This window comes from Chelonoidis abingdonii, chromosome 2 (genome assembly GCF_003597395.2).
Source record: "Chelonoidis abingdonii isolate Lonesome George chromosome 2, CheloAbing_2.0, whole genome shotgun sequence".
Lineage (NCBI taxonomy): Eukaryota > Metazoa > Chordata > Testudines > Testudinidae > Chelonoidis > Chelonoidis abingdonii.
The window spans coordinates 72,310,826-72,335,874 of record NC_133770.1 but is presented as its reverse complement, the minus strand read 5'-3'; the positions used below and the strand labels follow the sequence as shown (position 1 = coordinate 72,335,874).

At 46.1% G+C, this 25,049-nt stretch overlaps 1 protein-coding gene across 5 annotated transcripts in view; it reads right to left on the bottom strand.

Moving 5' to 3' along the window:
- KAT2B (lysine acetyltransferase 2B) overlaps positions 1 to 18,716 on the bottom strand; it is a 66,323-nt gene extending 47,607 nt beyond the window's left edge. For 2 of the 5 annotated variants that reach the window (XM_075062457.1, XM_075062461.1), the window contains exons 1-2: positions 18,651 to 18,716; positions 7,134 to 7,260 (exon numbers count right to left, since the gene is read on the bottom strand). The gene's annotated coding sequence lies outside the window, so the exon portion shown is untranslated. The remainder of the gene's footprint in view (positions 1 to 7,133; positions 7,261 to 18,650) is intronic. The other 3 variants (XM_075062458.1, XM_075062460.1, XM_075062459.1) reach the window with 2 other exon arrangements.
- Positions 18,717 to 25,049: the final 6,333 nt, after the last annotated feature.

The following is a 25,049-nucleotide window of genomic DNA, read 5'->3' as shown; positions in this document are numbered from 1 at the left end:
CTTGTCACACAGCACTGTGCTGAGTCCCTGCTGTGACCTCTGTCTGGAGATTTTTTCAAATGCTTTGGCATTTCGTCTTCTGGAACAGAGCTCTGATAGAACAGATTTGTCTCCCCATACAGCGATCAGATCCAGTATCTCCCCTACAGTCCATGCTGATCAGCACTCCACGCTAGGCAAACAGGAAATGAAATTCAAAAGTTCGCGGGGCTTTTCCTGTCTACCTGGCCAGTGCGTCCGAGTTCAGATTGCTTTCCAGAGCGGTCACAATGGTGCACTGTGTGATACCGCTTGGAAGCCGATACTGTCGAATTGCGGCCACGCTAACCCTAATCCGACATGGCAATACCGATTTCAGCGCTACTCCCCTCATCGGGGAGGAGTACAGAAATCGGTTCTAAGAACCCTTTAAATTGATATAAAGGGCTTTGTTGTGTGGACAGGTGCAGCATTAAATCGATTTAACGCTGCTAAATTTGGTATAAACATGTAGCGTAGACCAGGCCTCTGACCCAGAGCAGTGTAATCCCCATCAGCTGCACTATCCAATCAGTACCAGCAAGAAGGCAATTCTCCACAAGAGCGTCACTGCTTACAGCCTTCTGCAGCAGCCAGTGCTGACTAACCCACAAACATCAGTGGCCATAAAGGAAAGAATCTACCAGCCAAGCAGGATGCATCAGGGAACTGTGACTATCCCCACATAGTAAAAAGATAACACTCATGCATAATACAGTAATTTGGTTCACAAGTGGCTAGATCAAAAGATTGAGTTGAGGACCCCAATGGAGAAATCAAAATTATTCCAGATTCAGTGTGTTCTTAATTAAAAACAACTGCAGCTGTTCTGATGCTGCAGAGAGTCTGTTTTGTAAGGAATATACCACAGTAGAATTTAGAAGAAGTGCCTCGCACAACATAAGCACTTTTTATCTACAGCCTTAGAGAAGTTCTAAATGTTGTGTTTAATAGAGGATTCAGTATTATTAATTATTATTATTACTGAGAAAACAGAACAAACAAATGAATTGTCTAACTAGGATCCCAATTTGTTGCTCTCTAGCCTTTTAATATACTCAAGAATAAATCACAGGCACTCACATGCAATAAAATATACAGCAGAGTTTAAGACATTACAGATTCTTCCATGAAGTTTCCCACTTTAACCCTATGTGTACTTGACAAATTAAAATCTAAGAATCTGATTCTCCTCTCACTTACAATTGGTTTCACACCAGTGTGACTCACCTGATTTCAGTGGAATTACACCTGATTTACACTGATGTAAGTGAGAAGGATCTTTTAAATGAAGTAAAGCTTAAGCAATCATTTCTGGCTCTATTACCCTAAAAAGAGCAATACACTCAAGCTCCTAGGGATGCATACAAACACAATGCCTATAGCAGCTTGACAGAAACTGCAAATGATTTCTTCAGCAATCTAACAGAAAAGAAATATGCATCAATATCGTAAGAATGCCTAGTAGCAAAACCAGAGGTGGTGATGAAAGCTACTCTGACTTTCTTTTGGTAGATGAGCAGAACTGTTATTTCTGTTTCAGAATGTCCACACGGGTGTTTGCACCAATTTAACTAAATGAGTTTAAAGTCAAGCCTTGTTATTTCAGTGTAAATCAGTATGTGGATTGTTGTATTAATTTATATGGAATAAATGGGCTAAAGGTGTTAACACAACCCACTCGCTGTCCAACATTAAACAGCACTAAACGAGGTTCAGAATTTGCTATATAGAGAGCTCTGCCTTCTTAGTAGCATGGCAAACACATCATTAAGGATTATTTTAACCTTTTACTACAGATAAAGAAAAAAGAAAAACAGTTAAAGCATTTAAAATGTGCAGTATTAAATATGGCTTTAATTTTAACAACATACCTTGTTGCCTTTCCCTTTAGCTGGAGAGAGTCTTAAAAAGAAAAAAAAAAACCTATTTGGCAGTCTCTGTTAGATAATATTAAAGATGGTGGTAACTGTCTTTTGGGGGGAAAAGTAGTAGTTAATTCAAATGAGTTGGAGCTATTGTTGCTGTCGTTAAATTCCAATCCCGTTTCATCTCAGGTGGCATTTAGGATTCAGCTGGAGCTGATAGGGGTAATAAAGTCATCTGAATCCCTCTCTCTGGCCTGATCTGGTCAAGTCATCACTTAGGATTAGGACAAAGAAGGTCCAGGAGATGGCGGGGCACAGCAGACCTGATAGTGAAGCTCACTCCAATAGCCATGTCTGTTTTTCTCATTCTCCCCACCCCCAGCCTCTTCCTTTAAGGGTCTACAAAGAGAGAGATGGGTGAAATAGCCCATCCCCTCTTTATTTTATCCACCAATTAGACCTAATATCCGGCACACCAATCTTCTCTGGTTCTACATCTTCTGTTTTTACCGAGCATGATTTTAATACAGTTCTTGAACCATATCATTAGGCCCTTTGGTTTAGACTAATTTAGTCTGTTTGGTTTTACTGCACCTGTTTATAATATTCACTATCATAGGCACCGACTTCCACTCCACCTGGTGGGTGCTCAACCTCTCCCCCGACCCCTGGCCCTGCTGCTGGCCTGCCTCTTCCAGCCCCTGTACTGCCCTTGCCCCACCCCTATTCCACCCCTTCCCCAAAATCCCTGCCCCACCCTGCCTTTTTCCACCCCATTCCACCCCCTTCCACCCCCATTCACCCCCTTCCCCAAGTCCCCGCCCCTGCCCTGCCTCTTCTCCGCCTCCTCCCCTGAGCACGCCGCATCCCCGCTCCTCCCCCGCCTTCCTGGAAAGTCCTAAGCACCACCAAACAACTGTTAGGCAGTGGGGGGGTGGGAAGCGCTGGGAGATGCGGGGACGCGGTACGCTGGGCGGGGGGCAGAAGGAGGCGAGGAGGGGGGAGCTTGGCTGCCGATGGGTGAGGAGCACCTGCTAATTTTTCCCTGTGGGTGCTTCAGCCCCGGAGCACCCACGGAGTTGGTGCCTATGTTCACTATTGAAAGTGACTTCACCTACTTTCCATCAACATTTGTTATTATAGGTTATCGTAATATCTTAAGAACTTTCATATACTTTTTACAATTGAGTGTTTAATTAGGGTAAATTTGTAGCCCCAATTATCACAACACGACACTCTTAGTTCAGATTATGCTAAATCCATTTAAGGAACAATCTAAAATAAGAAGATCCACACATGGACTTTCACCAAAATAACAAAAAGTGTGAATTTACGTCACTGTAGTTATTTCTGTGAAAGTGCATGTAGACAAACCCATAAAATAAACAGAAATAAGCCTAATTTAAGCTGATATAAGCATCCACAGTCTTTTGCATCTGATTAACTAAACCTTTAATTAAGCCAGTGAAACTGAATATAGACAAGTCCTGAGTGGGGAAGAGCCAACCGTGCATTGATGCCTGGGCAACATTGCTGAAAAAAATAAGCACAAAAAGCCAAACACACTTCCTAGAATAGTAGAGAAATTTCTGAATACAGAAGCTCCCTGACTTACGCAAGCGTTCTGTTCCGAGCGCCTTGCGTAAGTCGAATTTTGCGTAAGTCAGGAACGTATCTCCGACAATTACGCCAAAAAACCCCACACTTTATGGAACTTACAGAACTTTTTTCATACATCCGGATTTCCGTAAATAGGGTTTGCGTAACCCGGAAAGCATCTGTGGTTATTTTTCAGAACTCATTTAGAAAGAGAGAATATAGAGCTGGGGAAGCGGGGAAGCAGCTGAAATAGAGATCCCTCATGACCTTTCAGGTTTTAAAAGAATTCAAGAGGGAAACATGCTGATCAGGGTGAGAATAATAGGAAAAACGTCTTGAGAAATATTTCTGAACAATGTTCACTTTTCCACATTAGGTACAACTGAGTGGTAGGTGGCACTTGTTATTCCGAACAAAGCATCATCCTTGTTAGTTGAAGCTGGGAAGATGACAGGGCTTCATCTTTCTTCACTGTGGCAGTAATGAAATAGAAACACTGCACCAGATTTGGTCCATAACGTTTATTCAAAATAACAATGTACTGCTATTCCTGATTCCCAAAGTTAATGAGTGACCGAAGATTTTCACCAAGAGTCAGATCCTCAGAAGCGCTGAGCTCTTCTGAAAGGAGATGAGCACCTTCAAATTCTACCGAAGATGCAGCGTTAAGGGCTCAGCACCTACCAGGATTTGGCAGCAGTGAAGAAATGCCTTCAGTATCCAAGGACACAGTGTGAAAGGGTTTCATAACATAGATTAATCTAACTGCATATCTCAGAGGCAGCAAAAGTACGCTACACGTTGAGAAGTTAAATGAACTGCCTCGCTAAACATACTGAACTCGTGCTGCTATACATTTGTTATTCCTCTCTTGCATGAAAGAAGAGATTTTGAACATAAATGATAACAGTGAATAAAGAAATGCCCAGAAATAGGTTAAACAACAACAGAACACACAAAAAAGAGAGCAGAGAAGTAAATAAATCCTCTACAGCAATACTGTAGTGAACAATCCCTCAAAAGGAACACACTTTACTTTTTTTAAAAATAACCTATTGCGATGATTTTACATAATTTAACAAAATTGCTGATTTTACTGATTTGTAATTTCAGGCCATATCTACACAACCAAAACAAGTTTCATTTTAAACAGTTCTGAAATTTGTTGTGGCCCAACTGTTATTAGCACAGTTTCTTCATGACTTCATGGTCAGAAAAACTAGGCTATAACCATGTTAAGTAATCATGTTTTAGCTTAGGTTGCCGCAAAGTTTAAAACTGTCCCTGACACATGGTGGGTTTTTTCTGACCACACTGGTAAAGAATCATTATGTTGTAACCTTGCTGGGATACAACCATGTTTCACAATAGACTTAAACTGTCATTTCTATAGCGCAGAGGTTGTTTATATAATAACTTTAACCATACAGGAAGACTGGTTCCAACACAGTTTTGCACAACATGGTACAAGCATAGTTCCATTTTGTAGTGTACATGGACTCTTACCTTTAGCACTGTCCAGAAATAGTCACAGTCTCATCTATACTACAAAAATAACCATGTTGTGAGACAACCATGCTGTAACTAGGTCACTTGACAGAGGTGAAACTGTAGCACAGACAGACCCCAAATGAGGCTGTAGTTTCAGAAGAACCACAACACAGCCACAATATTGACAACGGAGGATGGAGGTGGCAGGGTCTAAATCTGTCTTTAAAAACCTAATCTAGGACTACAAACACTAAAATGCCTTAATCTTAGTCATATGATCATTGAATAGTTTCACTATAGGTCATCAGTGAAGGTAGGCTACCGAAGATATGGCGTACCACAAAAGTCATTGGCCTCCTAAAGTCCGGAAAGGACTCAAGTCAAGCATCAAGCTATGGTCCCATAGCATTATTGTCAGTGTGCTTCAAACTCTGGATTGCTTGGTCCTACAGCACATATTACCCGACGTGGAGAGAATTTTGAGCCCTTACCAAGCTGGCTTTCACCAAAGCCGTAGCACATGCAACCAAGTACTCGTGCTGACCACATTTGTTGAAAATGGCTTTGAGAGAAACTTGAAAACAGGCACTGTTTTCATCACTCTAACGGTGGCGTACAATACGGTATGGTCCTGCTCCTTTGGGTCACAGGCGTCGTTGAACTGTTCCTCCACAATAGGCAGTTCAGAGTCCATATGGGGGAGGAGACAAGTGCTTGGAGATGACAGAGCAATGGGTTATCCCAGGGCTCTGTGCCTTCACCAACCCTGTTCAACCTTTACGTCAATGACCTGCCAACAATGGAGTCATGAAAGTTCATTTACACAGCTGACATATGTTGCGGTACCCAGGCCCGGATGTTTCACAAGTTTGATGCCACTTTAATCCAGGACATGATAAACTTAACTGACTACTGTAAGACTTGGTGCCTCCAGCCAAGGATCATAAAAACAGTTTCCAGTTTGTTCAATCTTCATCACGCCAACACAACCCAAGAACTGAATGTTTATTTGAATGGTCAGAAGGTGAAGCATGAAGTAGAACCAGTCTATCTAGGTATGACCTTAGACCGCACACTGAGTTACCATGTCCATCTGAAGAAGACAGCAGCTAAAGTTAAGATGCACAACAATCTTCTTAGCAAACTGGAAGATTCATCATGGGGTGCTCATGCTCCAACTTTGTGGACATCAGCTCTTGCCACCTCATAGTTGGTGATGGAGTCCTGCACATCAGTTTGGAGTCTATCGTCACACACCAAACTGGTGAATATGTGGTTACATGCTGCCATGCGTATCATCTCCAGCACCCTGGGTCCGACTCCACTCCCTGACTTCCAGTTCTGAGCAATATTGCTCCTCCTCCTATCAGGCAAGAGGTTGCCACTGGCAAGTTACTGGAGAAAGTATGCGCTAACTCAAGTCTGCCACTGCACAATCACCGTTTTAAACCACCAGCTGTACGTTTACCGTCACATGGCCCATTATGGTCTTATCTGCCATGCCAAGATGTTAGGGTGGAAACACTCTGGCAAGAGGAATGGAATCTGTTATAATCCCCAACGAGTCCCTCGTCGCCAACCCCACAATCTGCGTGCCTGGTTTTGCCCTGCTCCATCGCCAATGGTCCCTGTTGAACAGGTTCCGGACCGGGAAAGGTCTCTGTGCAGCCAACAAGTATTGCTGGGGCCTTTGTGCCAACCCTTTGTGCAGCTGCGGCACAACACAGACAATGAGGCACACTGTCGATGAATGCCTGCTGACTAGGTTCAGTGGTGGCCTACAAGAACTGCATCACGCCACTGAAAATGCCATCGCTTGGCTGGACGACTATGCACTGGCTAAATAAATGACCATAGGGCAAAGTTAAAGTTGTTTGGTGAACTAATTGTACATTTCCATATCTTAAAATATCTGGATTTCTTTAAAGTTTCATCTTTATTCTGGATTTCCTGGTTTGTAGCACTTGTTTTTAAGATTACTTCAACATTTCTACCGTATTTTACTCTAAATTCCTGATGCGTACATAACCATAACTCCATAACCCAACCATAACTCCATCTTAACATAGTTTTTGTCTGGGAATAACAGAACATGTCATATTATGACCTAGGGTCTAAGAACATGGATTGCAAATCCAGGAGAAGCTAAATACTTACCTAGCGCATGACTACAGCTGCGACATGGTTCAGTAAGACTGACAATTGTCTGCTGCAAATCTGCCCTGGGAGGAGTAGGAGGTGGGTTAGGGTTTTTCCAGCCATTACATTTGCAAGATTCCTCAGCCTGAAATAAAAATAGACAGTTAATATATCTACCACACAACTAATGTATTTCATATTTTCTAGAAATGCACAAAAATAAAGTAGCACTTATTACTTAAAAGCAGACAATTCACAATGATCTGTGGCAGCCCATAACTGCTACCAGCTGGTCAGAAGATACCAGCTGAGAAAACAGACAAGCACTCCAAACCACAGGCTAACTTCTCTACAGCAGGTCCTCACTCCAACTTTTGTGCAAAAGCAGCATTCATCTATTTGATGTGCTGGCTCCTATTGCTATATCATCTAGACACTTTTACAATTAAAACAATAACATAAATAGGTCACCCATCTGGTAGCATCCACATCACTGTCCTGTCTTCTATATTGTTGACCAGGAACCATACAACAGACATGTGAAGCAAAACAAAATAAACAATACATCATGCAATAGAGGCGTCAAAACCAAAGGTCTGAGCAAACCACCAAAACGAGGGAATTCCAGAGGCACTGGCCTTTACTAAGGAAATGCTTCTGCTTATCTTGGAAGGTTTAGATCCAAATATTGATGGCAAAAGATGCCCCATAAATCTTAACTAACAGGACTGGTAACATAATAATGTAGGCTGTGGGGCCTCCGGTAGCCAGATTCCAGACATTCAGGGGCTGAAGTGGCAAAGTGCCACTGGAATGCTGGCACTTCAGAAGCAAAGTACTTGGTACAAGAGCAGCTCTGAAGGTATTTTTTTTCTTCTGAGTACAAGCATCAAAGCAATTAAAGAACTTCTGGATTTTCTTAACTGAAGTCATATTCAAATCTGAAGACCTACCTACAAGAAATGCATCTCCTATCTGCTCTACATTTAGAAACATTTGTGTACTTCACTGTAACAAGATAAACAATAATTTGCTATTCTAGGTTCTTAGTAATGAAATTACTGCAAAAATGCAGCTTAATACTTGACAGTAACTTAAAAATAAGTGTAGTATCGCAGTTTGTGGTGTTCATGTCTATCTTGTGTGTGTCATTATGCTCAGAAAAGGTATGAAAAATAAATATTTAATGTAGCTTATTCCACAAAATCTTCACTGTCTTTTGTTTTGAATTGCCTTATACCTAAGGTACTAGTGCCCAACAGAGGCAATAGAGGCTGCAGCTTTTCAGGTACCAGAATTGAAAATATTAGTCAACTGTGTTGAAGTAGTTCTTCAACTCCATCATTTCAAATCATGCAACCTGTGCATAAGCATTGCAATACCAGATGCTGCCTCTTTGCTGGACAACATACAACATGTTTACTTTCCATAACATCTGAGCAATTTCCGTTCGCTGGATATATTTGGAAGGGCTCATGGCACCACAGTCTTATCCCTGTGATGCCATATGCATGCCATAGTTTGCACCTGATGTAGGCAAGCACATTAGAAGGGATGCAAAAGGTCCATGCAGAAGCTGCAATCAACAGTGGGGAGGGATAGCTCAGTGGTTTGAGCATTGGTCTGCTAAACCCAGAGTTGAGAGCTCAATCCTTGAGGGGGCCAGTTGGGGATTGGTCCTGCTTTAAGCAGGGGGTTGGACTAGATGATCTCCTGAGGTCCCTAATCTATGATTCTATGAACAGGCTGACATAGAATTGCCCCTAGAGATTCCCAGGAAGCACATACCAATACACCACCCTTGGAAAGAGGAAGTGTGCTTCTCCCTCCCCTTCCACACACACGCTACTGTCTGGGCATGAAATGGTTGGCAGAAACAAGAGCGGCTATCTACAGCTGAGAGGTGTATGCAGGTAGGGAGGGAGCCACTAAGCTCCCAGGTAGAGTCGCCAGGAGCCCAGTCAAAAAGGGGACCTGGCAGGGGGCAAAGGGGTCATGGCCCCATCACTTAAAAGCATAGCTCTCCCACTTTTTACCAGTCATAAGGGCAAGCGACAGTGGGGAAGGAGTGGAGAGGAGTGAGCAGGGAGTGTAGCCTTGGAGGAAGGGGTGGCACAGGGGTGCAGCCTCACGGGTAGGGGCAGCATGGGGGCCAGGCCACAGTTCAGGCACCAGTGGCCACTCCAATTTTAGGGAACTTCCGCCGCTCCTGGACCTGGCAGTGTCCAGTCAGTACTGCTGACCAGACATTAAAAGTCCAGTTATTGGAGGAATCGCAAATCAGTCTCCCTGCTGAGAGGGCAGGAAGAGCAGCAGCTGCTGCCTGGAGGAGCTTCCCAGCTGCTGATGGAGAGAACTGGCTCTCGGACCCACAGCTCAAGCCTTCGGTGGAGCAGTAGGTTCCGGCACCGCTGCCCCGGGGGGATCCTATTCATCCCACCAGCCTGTGCCCTCATTGCCCCTGCCTCACCCCTTGCTCTGGAAACCAACCCTCCTTTCTTCCCCACCGTCCCCCTATTGCCCCCACCCCAATCCCTCGCTCCTTTTCTGAGCTAAAACCTGACCACCGTGTCCCAATTGGGCAAGCTCCGCATCAGCTCCTCCCAGTCTGGCTTTGTAGGTGGCAGAGGAGGAGGGGAAGTGAGCAACAGAGGGAGAGAAGTGAGCAGGGGTGGGGTCTCGGAGGAAAGAGAAGGAGCTGGGACAGGGCCTTAGGAGAAGAGGCAGGGCAGGGGATAGGGCAGGAGTGTCCAGTTTTTAGATATTAGGAAGTTGGCAACCTTGCTCCCAGGAGAGGAGTCTGTATGTGGCAAAAAGGAGGGTCAATATTGGAGTTGGGGATCTATGGGATGGGCTTATAGGAACAACTTTTTCCAAGATTTTTTTTTTCAAATAAGCAGAGGTCTGGAGGGATTTATATTAATTCTAGTGAATTTTAGTCTATACTTCTGTGCTGTTTTCTCTAGCATTCTAAGGCCGGGTCTACACTAGGGGGGAGATCGATTTAAGTTACACAACTTCAGCTACACAAACAACATAGCTGAAGTCAACATACTTAGATTTACCCACCGTGGGGTCCACACTACACAATGTTGACTGGAGATGCTCTCCTGTCAAATCCCCTTGCACTTCTCATTTAGGTGGAGTACAAGAGTCGACGGGAGAGCAATCTGCAGTCGATTTAACGGGGTTTTCACTAGACCCACTACATCAACCACCAATGCATCAATCGCCACATGTTGAACCCACGGTGAGTGTAGACAAGGCCTAAGAAAAATACCCGAATATACACCAGTATCTGGAAGACCACAGATATCCAGCTTATCGGGAGAAGCACTCATATTTTTCACACACTGACAAGCACAGGTCCTATTTTTGTTTTAGTCACTCAATGGTTGTAGAATCTGTTTATGTTTAGTTACCAGATAGAAAAGGCAGAGGTTTGAATGATGCCTGTGAACCAAGGATACTCTCTGTTATAAACCCTGGAAAGGTTTACAACAAAGAGTATCTTTTTGAGCATGTCTACACTACAACACCAAGTCTCAGAGCCCGGATCAGGTGACTCAGGCTTTCTGGGCTTAGGCTAAAAACTGCAGTGTAGACAATGGGCTCGAGCTGGGCCTTGGGCTCTGAGATCCTCCCCCCTTGCAGAGTCTCTGAGGCTGGGCTACAGCCTGAGCCCTAACACCTAGACTGCAACTGTACAGCTCTGTAGTCCAACTCAGCTGACTTGAGCCAGCCACGGCTGGGCTGCGAGTCTTTTATTGCAGTGTAGACATACCCTTTGAGATTGTTTGATACCATAGTTTTTCTTAGGATGCAGAGAAAGACAAAACTTGATGCCACCCAGATTGCCCATACATGCTTTGTGGAAAAGTCAGCGTCGCCAGGAAACTGCTAATTTTCGCAATTCCTAGTTTATAACTGCAAATGTAGAATCTTAGCATTGTACTAATGCAAGTTATTTGTGAAAGAAAGAACGAAAGAACGAACAAAAGAAAGAACGAACGAACGAAAGAACTTGGATTTGATCCAACCATTTTATCCCTCTGTGTCTGTCAGAACTGGGTTTTTTTCCACTCAGACCCAAGCATTCTCTAACAAAAGGCAACGTTTAAAGCTATAAAAAAACCACTCAAATATTACGCTTATAGTTGTGTCAATCATATCTAATAAAAACAGTAAGAAAAGCTGGGCTAAAGAATTCTAAGACAATTTCTTATGAGCATCAGTGAACATTTCACATAAGCACACAACACAATGTTTACTCCAAATCCTTAAATCCACAAACAGCGAGTAACTACACAAACTTTAGCATCACACAATAATTAACACCAACGATGCAAACAAACAGACCTATGAATAGTGATAACAGCTCAGTTAAACTGCCAGATTTAAATATCAACCCTCCCACAGAACATAAAATGTGTTCAGTGGCAGATTTTTTTCTGCGCTCAGTTGTACTTCCTAACCTAGCCAGATCTTTTGAAACAGATGTTCAATTCTTTTGTTCCAATATTCCAGAGATCTCTCCCTCAAACAAACATTAACATTTAAAAACTCAGCATAAAGCACCAGATACAGCATAAAAGCTCGGTCACAACACAGCAGCACAAACTGAACAAGGTTTTCTTGATAACTAAGCCTTCATTATGGACCCTGACAGTGCAAATATTTTACATTGAATACTCAGTGTGCATTCCTTAGTGGCTTAAATTACATCCCGTAGAGTTGTTTTGAGTCTTCCACAGTGTTTTGTTCACTCATTTCTTTCTCTGACTCTCTCATGACAGTTTTTCTTTTTACATGTCACTCATCTGCTTTTTGTTAGAAAGAAAAGTATGAAATTATCTCCTCCAAAACTTAATTTAGCTTCAAAAGCAGTCTTGGGGGAAGGGGTCTGGGAGGAGTATCTGACCTAGCACAACCAGTTCTTGTATTGATTTTTCTAGGCCATCTGCAAGGCTCTAATAAAGGACAGTGAAGATACTTTCATTTTCCCCTGCCTTACCATAGCCTTCAAGAACTTTGGTTTTGAGCCTGATCCTTCCAACCCAGGGGACATTAACACTTCCTTAAATGGCCACAATAGGTGATTGTGTATGTTATCTCAGAAGCATCCATAACCCATGTTGGAAAGATCTGGATTACAGGGCTGCCCAGGGGGAGTGGGGCAATTTGCCCCAGGCCCTGGGCCCCGCAGGGGCCCCGCAAGCCCTGGTCCTGTGGCAGTCCGGGTCTTTGGCAGCATTTCAGCAGCGGGGGGCCTTTCAGTGCTGCCAAAGACGTGGAGTGACTGAAGGGCCCCCCACCGCCGAAATGCCGCCGAAGACCTGGACCGCCACCGGGTGAGTACAAACACCACAGTTCCCCCGCTTTGCCCCAGGCCCCCTAATCCTCTGGGTGGCCCTGCTGGATTAGTACAAAACTTAGCAATGAATATGCGCTTTACTTGGTAAAAGCAATGTAAAAAAATATGAACATTTGAATCCTCATGATACCTCTACATTATGTGTAATTAAAGTATTAAGACTAGGAAAGTATCTTCTCCAGGAACCAAGAATAACCAAAAACAACTTTAGACATTTAATATTATTTGCTTTGCTGTCCAACAGACAAACAGCTGATCTGAACTTTAGAACCTTGTACACTAACACTATGTCCAAAATGAGTCTGAAAATACTATGCTTCAGGTATTCTATTAATAGCTCCATGGTTGTTTGTTTTAACTGTGGAATTACAATGTTAAGATTACAAAATGAAGCACTCAAAAGTCAGGAAATGACAAACTTAAGGTTGCACATGCAACCTCTCATGTAAGGTTCTAAAAATGCTTAAAGAAGATTAATAAGTGATGTTTCACAATACCTCACTTGCTAAGAAATAATATCCCCATTTTAAAGATGGTGAAATGAGCACAGATAGGTACAAATTCTGAGCTAGATTAGCTGTAAATTAAAAGATCCTAGGACTCTTAGAATTAGCTCTTTGAGCTACGCATTGTACTTGGCTCTTTGAAGAGAACTGGCCTATTTAGTAATTATAAAGGGGGAGCAGGATGTAATGGGTTTATTTCTAAATTCCAGGAGGTGGAACAAAAACCTTACACAACATTATCCAACATTGTACAAGTCTGTTTAGGGTGTCTAAATTTAGCTGTCAGCTCTCTCCAGCAAACAGCAACCTCAAATCTATGATAAACTCTTACATAAGAAGCTTGATGCGGATGAAAACAAAAATTTGATAACTTTGCAAAAGTTATTCCTAATTGTTCCTACTCAAATTTAGAGTATCCTCCATGAAAATATATCACATTGAGAAGAATCACACAGATATTAAGAGAGGAATAGATCCATTTGACTAAAGAGTTCTGCAGAGCCCTTAGATTTCCGAAGACAAATGTCAGAATCTGATTTATTCCTATTTTGCAGTTACTTTTATAGAAGTTGTAGGCTAATATGGACCTGTTTCCCCCCTCCCCCAATGCACATTTAAGTCAGTGGCTGATTTTTTTTTTTTTTTTATTTACTTTAATGGAAGTTGGATTGGGCTCAAGAAGCCTTGTTAGATGGGTTTGCACCAGCTTTTAAACTGATATTGAGGAAGTATTAACATCTGAGCCTATGGAATTATACATAGTCCAGGGAACAACTCGAACCCTTTTTCACTCACTAATTTATCATTCAGACAAGCTTTCAAAAGTCACACTTCCAGAGTACAAAGCTAAGCAAAAGGTAGGCCAGTCAAGGGTCATCTCAGTCAGTCCTATAAAGCAAGTAACATTAACCAGGACAGAAATATTACACTAAATAGATATGTCATTAGCTCCTATTTTCACATGAAATGGGACTCCACCTGAGCCCAGGGGTCCACCCTCACTGGGCTCACTGCAGGATCTGAAGTAGTACACAACTAGAACCTGATGAGAAGCAACGTGGTCCAGTGGATAGAGCACTGAGCCGGGGCTCAAGGGAGCTGGGTTCTACTCTGGCTCTTATTTTCTTGTGACACACTTCACCTCTTCATTCCACCTCCCACCTTTTGTCTGTCACATTTATTTAGACTAAGCTCTTCAGGGCAAAGACTGTTTCCTACTATGGCCTGGCCTGCACTTAAAATTTAGGGTGACATATCTACGACACTCAGGGATGTGAAAAATCACACACCTGAGCCTCACAGCTAAGCTAATCCAATCCCCAGTGTAGACACCGCCAGGGAAAATCTTTTTGTCGACCTAGCTACTGTCACTTTAGAAGGTGGTGTTCTTACAGCAATGGAAAAACCCTTTCTGTTTCTACAAGCTGCATTCACACTAACGTGCTGCTTTAATACGCACAGTACATACATTGTCAAGTGGTTGTACAGACCAAACTCCACTGGGGCTCCAGTCACAGTTGTGACCTCTAGGCATTACTATACTATATATAAATAAGAAGAAAAAATAATCCTGTTTTAATATATAGAATATGTAAGAGTACAAAAATATTACATACTTAAAGACATTGACAGAGCTCCCAATGAGACTTGGTTTACATCACATGAAGGAACATGTATAAAAAGCCACAGATTTTTCCTCCTACAATCTTCACTAAATGCATTTGAGTGTAAGTCACACAGTGCTATTTTCATACCAACGATTGCCAAGCTTGCATTCAAATGATCAAATTGCATGCTGGGCAAAATAAATATTTATGAATTAATTCATATTTATAATAGCGTTCATTTCAGTGGACTACAAAGCATATCAATGTAAAGGGGGGATTGAATTCATTTAATTGTATACTATTTTGCCTTCCTAAAGTAAACTGTGTACTTTAACTTGAGATTTTAGAGCAGAGGTGGGCAAACTATGGCCCGCGGGCCACATACGGCTCAGAGGACCCTCCTGCCCGGCCCCTGAGCTCCTGGCCCGGGAGGCTAGCCCCCTTCCCCGCAGCCTCAGCTCAGTGCACTGCCGGCACAATACTCTGGGCGGCAGGGCTACAAGCTCTTGCCGGGCGGTGCAGCTGCAGAGCTGCGGCCTGACCCAGTGCTTTGTGATGCACGGTGGCATGGCTGGCTCCAGCTGGGCAGCGCAGCTGCCTGCCCTGGTGCTCTGGGCAGCACGGCTGTAGCACTGCCAGCCACCAGTGCTCCAGACAGCATGGTAAGGGGGCAGGGAATGGGGAGTGGAGGTGGATAGAGGGCAGGGGAGTTCGCGGTGGTGGTCAGGGGGCAAGGGTGTGGATAAGGGTCGGGGCGGTCAGAGAGCAGGGAACAGTGGGGTTGAATGGGAGCAGGGGTCCCAGGAGGGGCAGTTAGGAAGAAGGGGGGGTTGGCTGGGGCGGCAGGAGGCAGTCAGGGGCAGGAGTTCAGGGGCGCCATCAGAAAGAAGGGGTGGTTGGATGGGGCAGGGGTCCCGGGGGGCAGTGAGGAATGAGAGAAGGGGTTGGATGGGGCGATGGGGGCAGTCAGGGGCAGGAGGTCCAGGGGCGGTCAGGGGATAGGGAGGGGTGGATGGGGCAGAGGTCGCAGGGGGGCTGTCACGGAATGGGGGAGGGGTTGGATGGGGCAGGAGTCCCAGGGGGGACATCAGGCAGCGAGAAGCGGGGTGGGGCAGGTAGGGGGCAGGGGCCGGGCCATGCCACACCTGGCTGTTTGGGGAGATACAGCCTCCCCTAACCGGCCCGCCATACAATTTCAGAAACTCAATGTGGACCTCAGGCCAAAAAGTTTGCCTGCTTTTTAAAAAAGTACGTCACATAGAAAAGTGTATTAAAATTAATAAAGACCGGTTTTGTAGAAAGCATTTGTAGTGCTGAGTATATGGTTATTTTCATCATCTTGTTTTCTAGTAAAAGTGCTTTGTCTTTCCCATGCCCTGCCTCTCCTTTGTATCCTCCTTAAGGGATAGTCCTATCTTTCCTTTTTTCTCTCCACCAAAGGCCCTGCACACTGCATCATAGACACTCTCCCTGCAGAGTTTGCCAGTGCCTCTGAGGGCTGGTCTACACTACGGGATAAAATCGATTTTAAATACGCAATTTCAGCTACGTGAATAACGTAGCTGAAATCGAATATCTAAAATCGATTTACTCACCCGTCTTCACCGCGCGGGATCGATGTCCGCGGCTCGCCGTGTCGATTCCGGAACTCCGTTAGGGTTGGTGGAGTTCCAGAATCGATATAAGCGCGCTCAGGGATCGATATATCCCGTCTAGATTAGACGCAATATATCGATCCCAGAGCAATCGATTTTAACGCGCCGATACGGCGCGTAGTCTAGACGTGGCCTCACAGATGAGCCAGAGGGCATCATTAGACAGCAATAGCAGTAAGGTATGAAAAGCCTACTTCCAGAGAAGCATTGTGGAAGTCTTATCTCTAGCAAAGCAACATTTGCTACCAGATAGGCCCACGCTCTAGTCTTCCTCCATTCAATGTTCTCACTTTCTCTGATCCTTTCTGTGTTGTCATGTCTCTTCAAACCTAATCAATGTTTTCTCTTCCTTTGCTACTTACAGCACCTCAAAGGTTAAGATTCTAATAAATTCCATCTTGCTGACTGCTGTGATGCATGCTGGAGTGGGAGAAGAGAAAAATATAAGGACTAGAGAATGCCAAACATGCTGAGTGACAGGCACATTCCCTGCGCTCTCTAAGGTGAACAACTACACATAGATTTACTCTTTTGTTACAGGATCACATATGCGTACTGCATGAATGGGAACACTAATTATATACTTCAGTGATCTGAGAGCTTGTGAAATCAAACACAAAAATTAATCAAAAGTTGAGACATAAAGCATGAAAATTCAAAGTTGACCTCTTCACTGCTGCAACCTCTTGCAAATACTATTTCTTTTATAGCCCCATCACTGTGGTACCTGAACACCTGCCAAATATTTAGAAATAGCAGTCTCTCCCTTTCATCCTTCCTTCCTAGCCTACCAGAGAAAAAGCTTAATTTGTTCATAGGAAACGTATTATTTGTTTGCCTGCTTATGTTTGCGGGTAGAAGGAGTGTTATGTCAACAAATTGTTCAGGGAGAGCTAAATCAAAGCAATTCATTTCACATTTAATTCTGACAGTGGTCATTCTGTGTTCATTCTTATGAGAGTGAGTTCCATCATCAATTTCGGCCCCCATAAAGGTTCTGTCTCCTGCATTCAGAAGCCTCTTGCTCCTACTACCAGTCAACACTTTCACTGGGCTGGTGAAATGCAGATGTTATGAACAGCCGTGGCTATAGAAGAAGCAATCTCTCAGGTAACTAGAGCCAATCTCACTGAGGCTTTGACTAGACATGCTGCTCTTTTAAATTCTACTTGACCCTTGCAATAAGGCCAACTGCTTTATAACTGCTCTACATGTTCTCAGTTTTCTTTTTCACGTTCACCTCAATACTTCTAATAATGCTTTTCAGTACTGAAAATAATTTACAAGAGCTAAGTGCTCATCAGAGGTGCTGGATTAATGACCCCAGAGACTAATGTAGCCTATTTCCTCATAGAAGCAAGGGCAATAGCACTGTCAACTTCCCCAATATGCCTAAATCACGACCAGTAGGGCCAAGCTTGTGGGAGTTAAGAGGCTGCATTCACTCATTTACTTCTCTCCCAAGACTGCGGAGGAGAGTGCCAATTCTAGCAGAACAGCAAAGAATCCTGTGGCACCTTATAGACTAACAGACGTTTTGGAGCATGAGCTTTCGTGGGTGAATACCCACTTCATCAGATGCACGTAAGCTCATGCTCCAAAACATCTGTTAGTCTATAAAGTGCCACAGGATTCTTTGCTGCTTTTACAGATCCAGACTAACACGGCTACCCCTCTGATACTTGAATTCTAGCAGAGGCTTTTGTGATGCCAACAGCTCCCCACTGTGAACCAAGCTAAAACCATCAAACAGCCATCACTGCTCCCTGGGTAACAAGTGTTTTGAAAAGATTAATAAAATCAAGAGCTTCAAGACCCAGTCTTTAACAGTGCTTAAATGAATGTGCATAGCTTGGCCTCTTTTCTCTAGAACAGGAGAGGAGAGGAACTTTAGGATGAGCCCTGGGAAAACTCCTCCACCACTAGCTGCTAGGCTCTGACCTCCTCACATTACTGATAATCCAGTAATACAATGTTTTTGTCAGTCAGAGGCCGCAGAAACAACAAGGCGAAGTCCCCGCCTCCTTCAGCTGTCATCCTGTCAAAACAAAGGCGCTGCTGCCAAGCTCAGGGCCCCGGCGGCCAGCTGCAGATCCCAACACCCACCCTGGCCCTGCACCCGTCTCCCCTGTGCAGGGGCCACTGCAGGCATCGGGATCTGCCAGGGCAGCACGTCTTGCAAACATAGAGGGAGAATGAGGGGGGGCTAAAATAACAAGGCAACCGCGTTCAAAACTGGGGCTTGTCCCGCTGCCAAATCCTGTGTTTTACAAGGCAAGCAGCTGCAGCGGCATTTCACCAAACAAATAATACAGTAATGACAGAGGATGGTGTGTGTTGCTGGCCTAAATCGCCTTCCCGTCAGACACGTGCACCGTCTTCCGCACACATACCTTTAGACACCCCCACCCCACCCGCCTCTAATTCTTCAGAAACGGGCAATATTCTCCGATGTCCCGCCCCCACTCTCCTACGGCCAAGTTCCCTCTTCCTGCTGTTCAGGAGAAAGGGAGGGGCTCTCCTCTCTGTCTGATCCTCCATGCAAATATCACAATAACAACCCACAAAGTGCAAGGGGCACGGGAGGGGGGTCTGCAAAGAGGGGGGTCGCATGGGGGCTCTTCTAGGGGCTGAAGGAGGGGTTGCACGGGACTGTTGCAAGAGGTGAAGGTGGCCAAGAGGTGGAGAGGGGTGTAGTGGCAGGGAAGAGACTGCACAGAGGCAAAGGGGACTCGTTGCAGGGGGTGCAGCAGCTCGGAGGAGTTGCACAAGGGAGAAAGCGGGCAGGTGGGGGTTCTGCAGGGGGGTGTCTGTGCCCGGAGGTGGGGGTGGCGGGGGAGGGGTGCACAGGGACGGAGAAAGGCAGGCGGGGGGCTCCGAGGTACTGATGCCGGGGGTGAGAGGTGCCGGCTGTGGGGGATTGTTGCGGGGATGCACGCGCAGGAGAAGTACAGCCGATCGGGTGTTAGGGAGGAATGCAAGCGGCTAGGTAGCGGGCCCGGGCCACTGCAGGAGGGGGACTGGTTGCTATTGTCCCGAACAAACACCATTCCACCAGTCCCATTTAGAGGCGGCCATCCCGCTTGCGCCATGTATTTTCAAAACCGAAGGCCAACCAGGGCGCAGCCGCTACCGCGCGCTCTACCCTGGCGAGGGCCGGAGCGCCGCGCCCAGTTCGGTACCTGTGCAGGCGAGGTAGACGCCCCAGCTTCTCCAGCTTCTTGGCCCGGGGAGCGGAGCGGAGCTTGCGCCTTCTTCCCCGCGACACGCGGAGGCCGAGCGCTGAAGCTCTCGCCGCCCTCCTGGCTCCTACGGCGGCGGCAGCGCGGCGCGGTCCGCAGAGCCAGCCCCCGCGGCGCGGTAGACCGCTCAGCCCCCCGCCGCCGCCCGCCTCCTGCCGTCCGCGGCCTCCGCCAGCCTCTGCCATGCCGCCGCCGGCCCGGAACCCGGCAGGAGCCGCCCGTCCGGCAGCTCCCTCCGTGCCCGGCTCGGTGCGCCGAGCGCTAGACCCTCCCCTTCCCCGCTCCGCCGCCGGCTGCTCCCCCGGGGGGAGGGACTGGCCGCGCCGAGCCGAGCCGCGGGCGGCCCCTGTGGAGCCGGGAGGCAGGGAGCAGCGGCAGCCTGGTATCGCCCCTTGTGCTCCCGGCCCCGCACCTCCCAGCCCACGGGGCGCCCCCAGCTCAAGGGGGGAGGCACCGACCTGCTAGCGGGGTGGGGAGCGGGGGCACTTGCCCTGCTCGCCGGGAGCATCGCCAGCCGCTCAGTCCAGCTACGTGCGACAGCCCACTGCCCAGCCCCCGTCTCTCGGGCACAAGCAGGGTGCGTGCAATATCGGCTTTGTTGTGTTCCCTCCCCCCAGAAAAAAACAAAACAGCCCCAACCCGGACGGAGCGGAGACTTAGGATTGTTGCTGCAGTGTTCTTCGTGCATCGCAAAAAGTATAAAGGAAGGGAAGCAATTCCCCCAACCCCCACACACATGAGCTACTGCCAGCAGCCACACTGCTGCTCTCAAGCGCTCCCTTCCAATTCACCAACACCCTACCCGCACGGGACAGTCCGCAGCCTTAAACTCCACTCTCAGCCCAACTCCTAAAACAACAGGTAACAATTTATGCCCTCCAGAGAAAGAAGGCAATATTTATTAGTCAATCTTTCTCACCCTTCCAGTGGTTTTCAACCTGGGGTCTGCAGACTATGTCTAAGATTTCCAAAGGGTTTTGCACCTCCATCTGAAATGTTTTAGGTGGTCTGCAAAAGCAAAATGATTGAAAACCACTGCTCTACCAAAAACACTAAGTTCTACTCTATGTCTACTTTATGGCTTTCCAATAATAGTTAATACATACTACTAAACCTCCCACACAAATAGACTTAATCGATACATATATGCAGGGCCGGCTCCAGCTTTTTTGCCACTCCAAGCAGCAAAGCGGGGGGAAAAAAAAGATAAAACTGATCAGCGGCACTTTGGCAGCAGCACAATCTCGCTGCTTCAGCCTTCAGCAGCAATTTGGCAGCGAGTCCTTTGTTCCCTGAACGACTCGCCTCTGAATTGCCCCTGAAGACCTGGACGTGCCGCCCCTTTCCATTGGCCATCCCACCTGCTTCCTTCGCTGGTGCTTGGAGCTGGCCCTGTATATATGCTATTCCAAAACCAGACAAAACCTATATTAAAATAAAGTTAAGATTGAGTGCATATCTGTAAATTAACAGTAAACAACATCAGAGGCATAATATTGTGATTATCCCCAAAACAAGCATCACAAACCCAGGAAATGGAGGGTTAAGTTTAAATTTAAAATAAATGCAAATATTTTAAGGGGCGGAACTACCTAAGCACCCTTGACCTTAACTCTATTAGCTTAACTCTAGCTAATCACACCAGGCAATAGCCACATAATTGTGACTGGCACATAAGTGGTTATACTCCTACGCTAAATTAAACTAATATTTAGCAAGGCTTGCAAGGCCTTGCGCTCAACTCGGTAGCATTTCTGTCTGTAACATGATACCTTTTGAACACCACATCGGATCAATTCCAAAATTTTAGGGAATGTTCTAGGCATCAGTAGGTACAACCTTACTGATTTGGGGAAAAACAAGAAAGGGGAACATGGAGGACACATGGAGATTCTGACATCTGCGTAGCAGAGTCACAGCCTCAGGCACCTCCCTGAGTGTCTGTAGATCAAAGAGCTGGTTAACGACAGCCATTAATACCTTCCACCATAACCATACCCCTAACTCATCCCTGCCCGTCCTCTCAGTAGAGCCTAATGTTATGAGTAAGGAATATGTCACAGAGGTTGCAGGAATCTTGGAATCCCTGACTTTCAGAGACCTCCCTGACATAGGGGCTGCACAGCAGCCCAGTCATCACCGGCAGTGGGGGACCCTCTGGCAGTAGCCTAGTGGCCCCCCCCAGTTCCCTTCCAGCAGCAGGAGAATCCCCTGGAGCTCTCCAGGCCCCACTGGAGGTAGGGGAATTCCCCGGAGTGCCACAGCCACCAGCAGGGTATCCCCTGAACGCCACAGCCTCCATGGGTGGTGAGGGATGCCCTGGAGCTCCCAAGCCTCCGCCAGAGAGCCTGCAGCTCCCAGCCCACCGGTCAAGGGTCCCTCCAAGCTCCTAGCCACTGCGCAGGGGCAGGGCCGCAGTTTCCTGCATCCGCATGTAGTGGTGCAGGGTGCTGGACCCTCTTCCCTCCCCATTTTGTCAAGGATATTATTAGTAAAAGTCAGGAACAGATCACGGCTTCCGTGAATTTTTATTCATTGCCCGTGACCTATCCATGACTTTTACAAAAAATATCCATGACATAATCATAGCCTTATTTATGAGCTAAGGTTAAATCGTATGTGTTGAGTTAGGGGGTTGAAACTGATATGTAAATGCAGAGGCAGTGCTAGTCCATGTCCCTCCGCACCCACCCACACACACTACATACAGTAGAACCTCAGAGGTACGGACACCTGGGGAATGGAGGTTGTCTGTAACTCTGAAATGCTGGTAACTCCGCACAAAGCACAGTTCGGGCTCCAACTCCAGCAGCTGATACTCCAGGCCAGGCTTCAGCAGCAGCTGAGCTCCGTCCTTAGCACTGGCAGCTTCCTTGCAGGCAGCTTGTTTCCTTGGATTGGACTGAGTTTGTAAACTTGTCCCCCTCCCGGCAGGCTGTGTGTGTGTACGAAAACTGCGTGTCCCCCTTCGAGGTGGAGGCAGGGGGTACAGCGCGTCCCCCTCATAGGCGGGGGGGTTGGGGCGACGTGAAAGGGAAGCAGACCCCAGTTGCCTTGGGCTGGCACCCCCAGCATCTTCACCACCTAGCTGTAAGTGGCTGCCCCTCATGTGGGGGTGGGAGTGAGGTGGGGACAGATGTGCCTACCTTTAAGATACAATATTTGCTTTTTTTTGGTGATGGTGTGGGGTGTCTCCGTTGCTGCCTGATTGATTACTTCCGGTTTCATATGGTGTCTGGTTCAGGGGTTAGTCCATAACTCTGGTGTTTGTATCTTTGAGGTTCTTCTGTACTAAAAAGGCTAATAGGGGGCCTCCTTGAGCTGCTCTGGGCACTAAGCAATTGCTTAGTCTGATTATGCCTCATGCTGGCTCCCTGTGAATGTGCTCTTCTCTTAAAATAGATAGTGTTAAGGGACCACACCTAAAGCAAGGCCTACTAGAGTTAGTTTGTCCAGAAACTAGCACCAGGGGTGTGGAAGGGTCCACTGGATATTGTTCTGACCAGGTGAGTGTGTGTAAAAACACAGTCTGGGGTACAAACGAGAAACAGGGAGAGACTGAAGCAGAGCAAGCCAAGCAGGATCCCGTAAACAGGGCGTGACACTAGCAGAAGCCAAGAGCAGAGAGCTTTTGGGTCTGGTGCAGTCTGGAGAGGCTTGTTGCTGTAATCAAAGAAGCTGTCTCCTGTTTTTGATTTCTCCTACATTCAGAGAAGCAGGACTTTGTACATGCCTTGTAAAGAAACAAGCCTGCATCAAAGAAAATACCAGACTCCATCCTTGATTTCTACTCCCAGCTAGAACCTCCGCAGAGCCTCAAACTTTGACTAGCTGCTTATGTCAAAAAGAGGTATCACTAATACGTTGGGCTCATGAATGACTTGTCTTTCAGACACGAAGAAGACACATAACAATGGGATGGGGAGGACGGGGGCATGCACAAAGCCCCTGGCATGGGGATAAATGGGGGGGTCCTGGTATGGGGGATGGACAAATGGAGGGCAGAGAGACCCTGGCATGGAGGAGCAGGCCACACAGAGCCCCAGCATGGCAGGAAGAATAGATGACCCTGGTACAGGAGGAGGGGGAATGTGGGTACACAAAATCCCTAGCAGAGGGCGACTGGGGAGCTCTGGTATATGGGAGAAGGGGGAAACGGGAATATGGAGAGAAGGGAGAATGGGGGTGAGCCCCAGGGGTTGGGGCAGAGAATCTGGAACCCTGGTATGAGGGAAGCGGCAGGCACACAAAGCCCAAAGCATGAGGGAGGGGATGGGGGGGGGTTGCAAGGAGTCCCTACAATAGAGTGGGATGGAAGGGTGATGCACAGGGAGCTTGTAGGAGGAACAGAGGGATAAAGTGTATAATGAAGTCAGCCTACACAATCTGCTAAGGTTACGTCTACACTGCGAACCTTACAGAGGCACTGCTGTACCACCGCAGCTGCACTGCTGTAAGGACTCCCATATAGCTGCTCTATGGTGGTGGGAGAGAGGTCTCCTGCTGGCATAATTAAACCACCCTACAACAAGCGGCAGTAGCTATGTTAGCGGGAGAGCATCTCCCCCAGACATAGCACTGTCCACACCAGTTCTTTTGTCCATGAAACTTGTGTTGGTCAGGGGTGTGCTTTTTCCCTACAAAAGTGCTAGTGTAGACAAAGCCTAAGTGTGCAATTCCAAAAAACAACTTCTAGGGGACTTCTAGTTAAAGGCATATTAGGTTGTTTTTTTCCCTCCCTCATGGTGTCACTACAGGGCAGAGTTAAGGTTGTTTGGCTGCCTTAACTGTGTATTTTCAAACCTTAACATGTCTGGATTTCTTTTATGACTTGTTTGAAAAATAAAATGTCAAAAATAGCCAACACATGAAATATCAATCAGTTTTAACTATATGGGAAGTTTGAAGAGTCTGTTTATTAAGATCATTCCAGATCCCAAACCAAACAAACAAACAAAAAAAGCAAACACAAAAACAACAACAAAAACAAGCAGCTTGACACTAGGTGCTAAATTTCTTAATGGACCTGTTTTTATTAAATTTAACCTCAAAACTAATTAAATGATTTACTTGTGAATTCTCAGAATATTCATTCTGTGCCCAAATAGTGATTTGAGGCAGGATATGCTATACTCTTCATAGAAAGCAAAGTGGTTGAAACCAAGCTTGAATTGCAAAACTCAGACTCAGCTATGAGGAACCATGAACAGCAGTTGCATAATAACAAAATCACAATTTAAAAGATTGGAGTTAAGGTTTTTTAAGTGTGGTTTTTAATTCCTCGATGTGTGCACTGAAGGCAATAGTTGTGGGTTCAGGGCCGAACAGGGTAAAGTAAAATTGACTATGCACTAAATGTACAAAATAAACAAATTCCAACTTCTTTCAATTCTTGTAATTATAAATTATGCTTGTAACTATAAGCGATACAACATTTTCTGACAAATATGTGATGTTCAAGTTAACGGTGTCCTATTCAGATGGCAGGTGACAGCCTTTTTTTTCTTTTTTCTTTTTTTTTTAAGATAGACCGTCTGGTGGCCTAGTCAT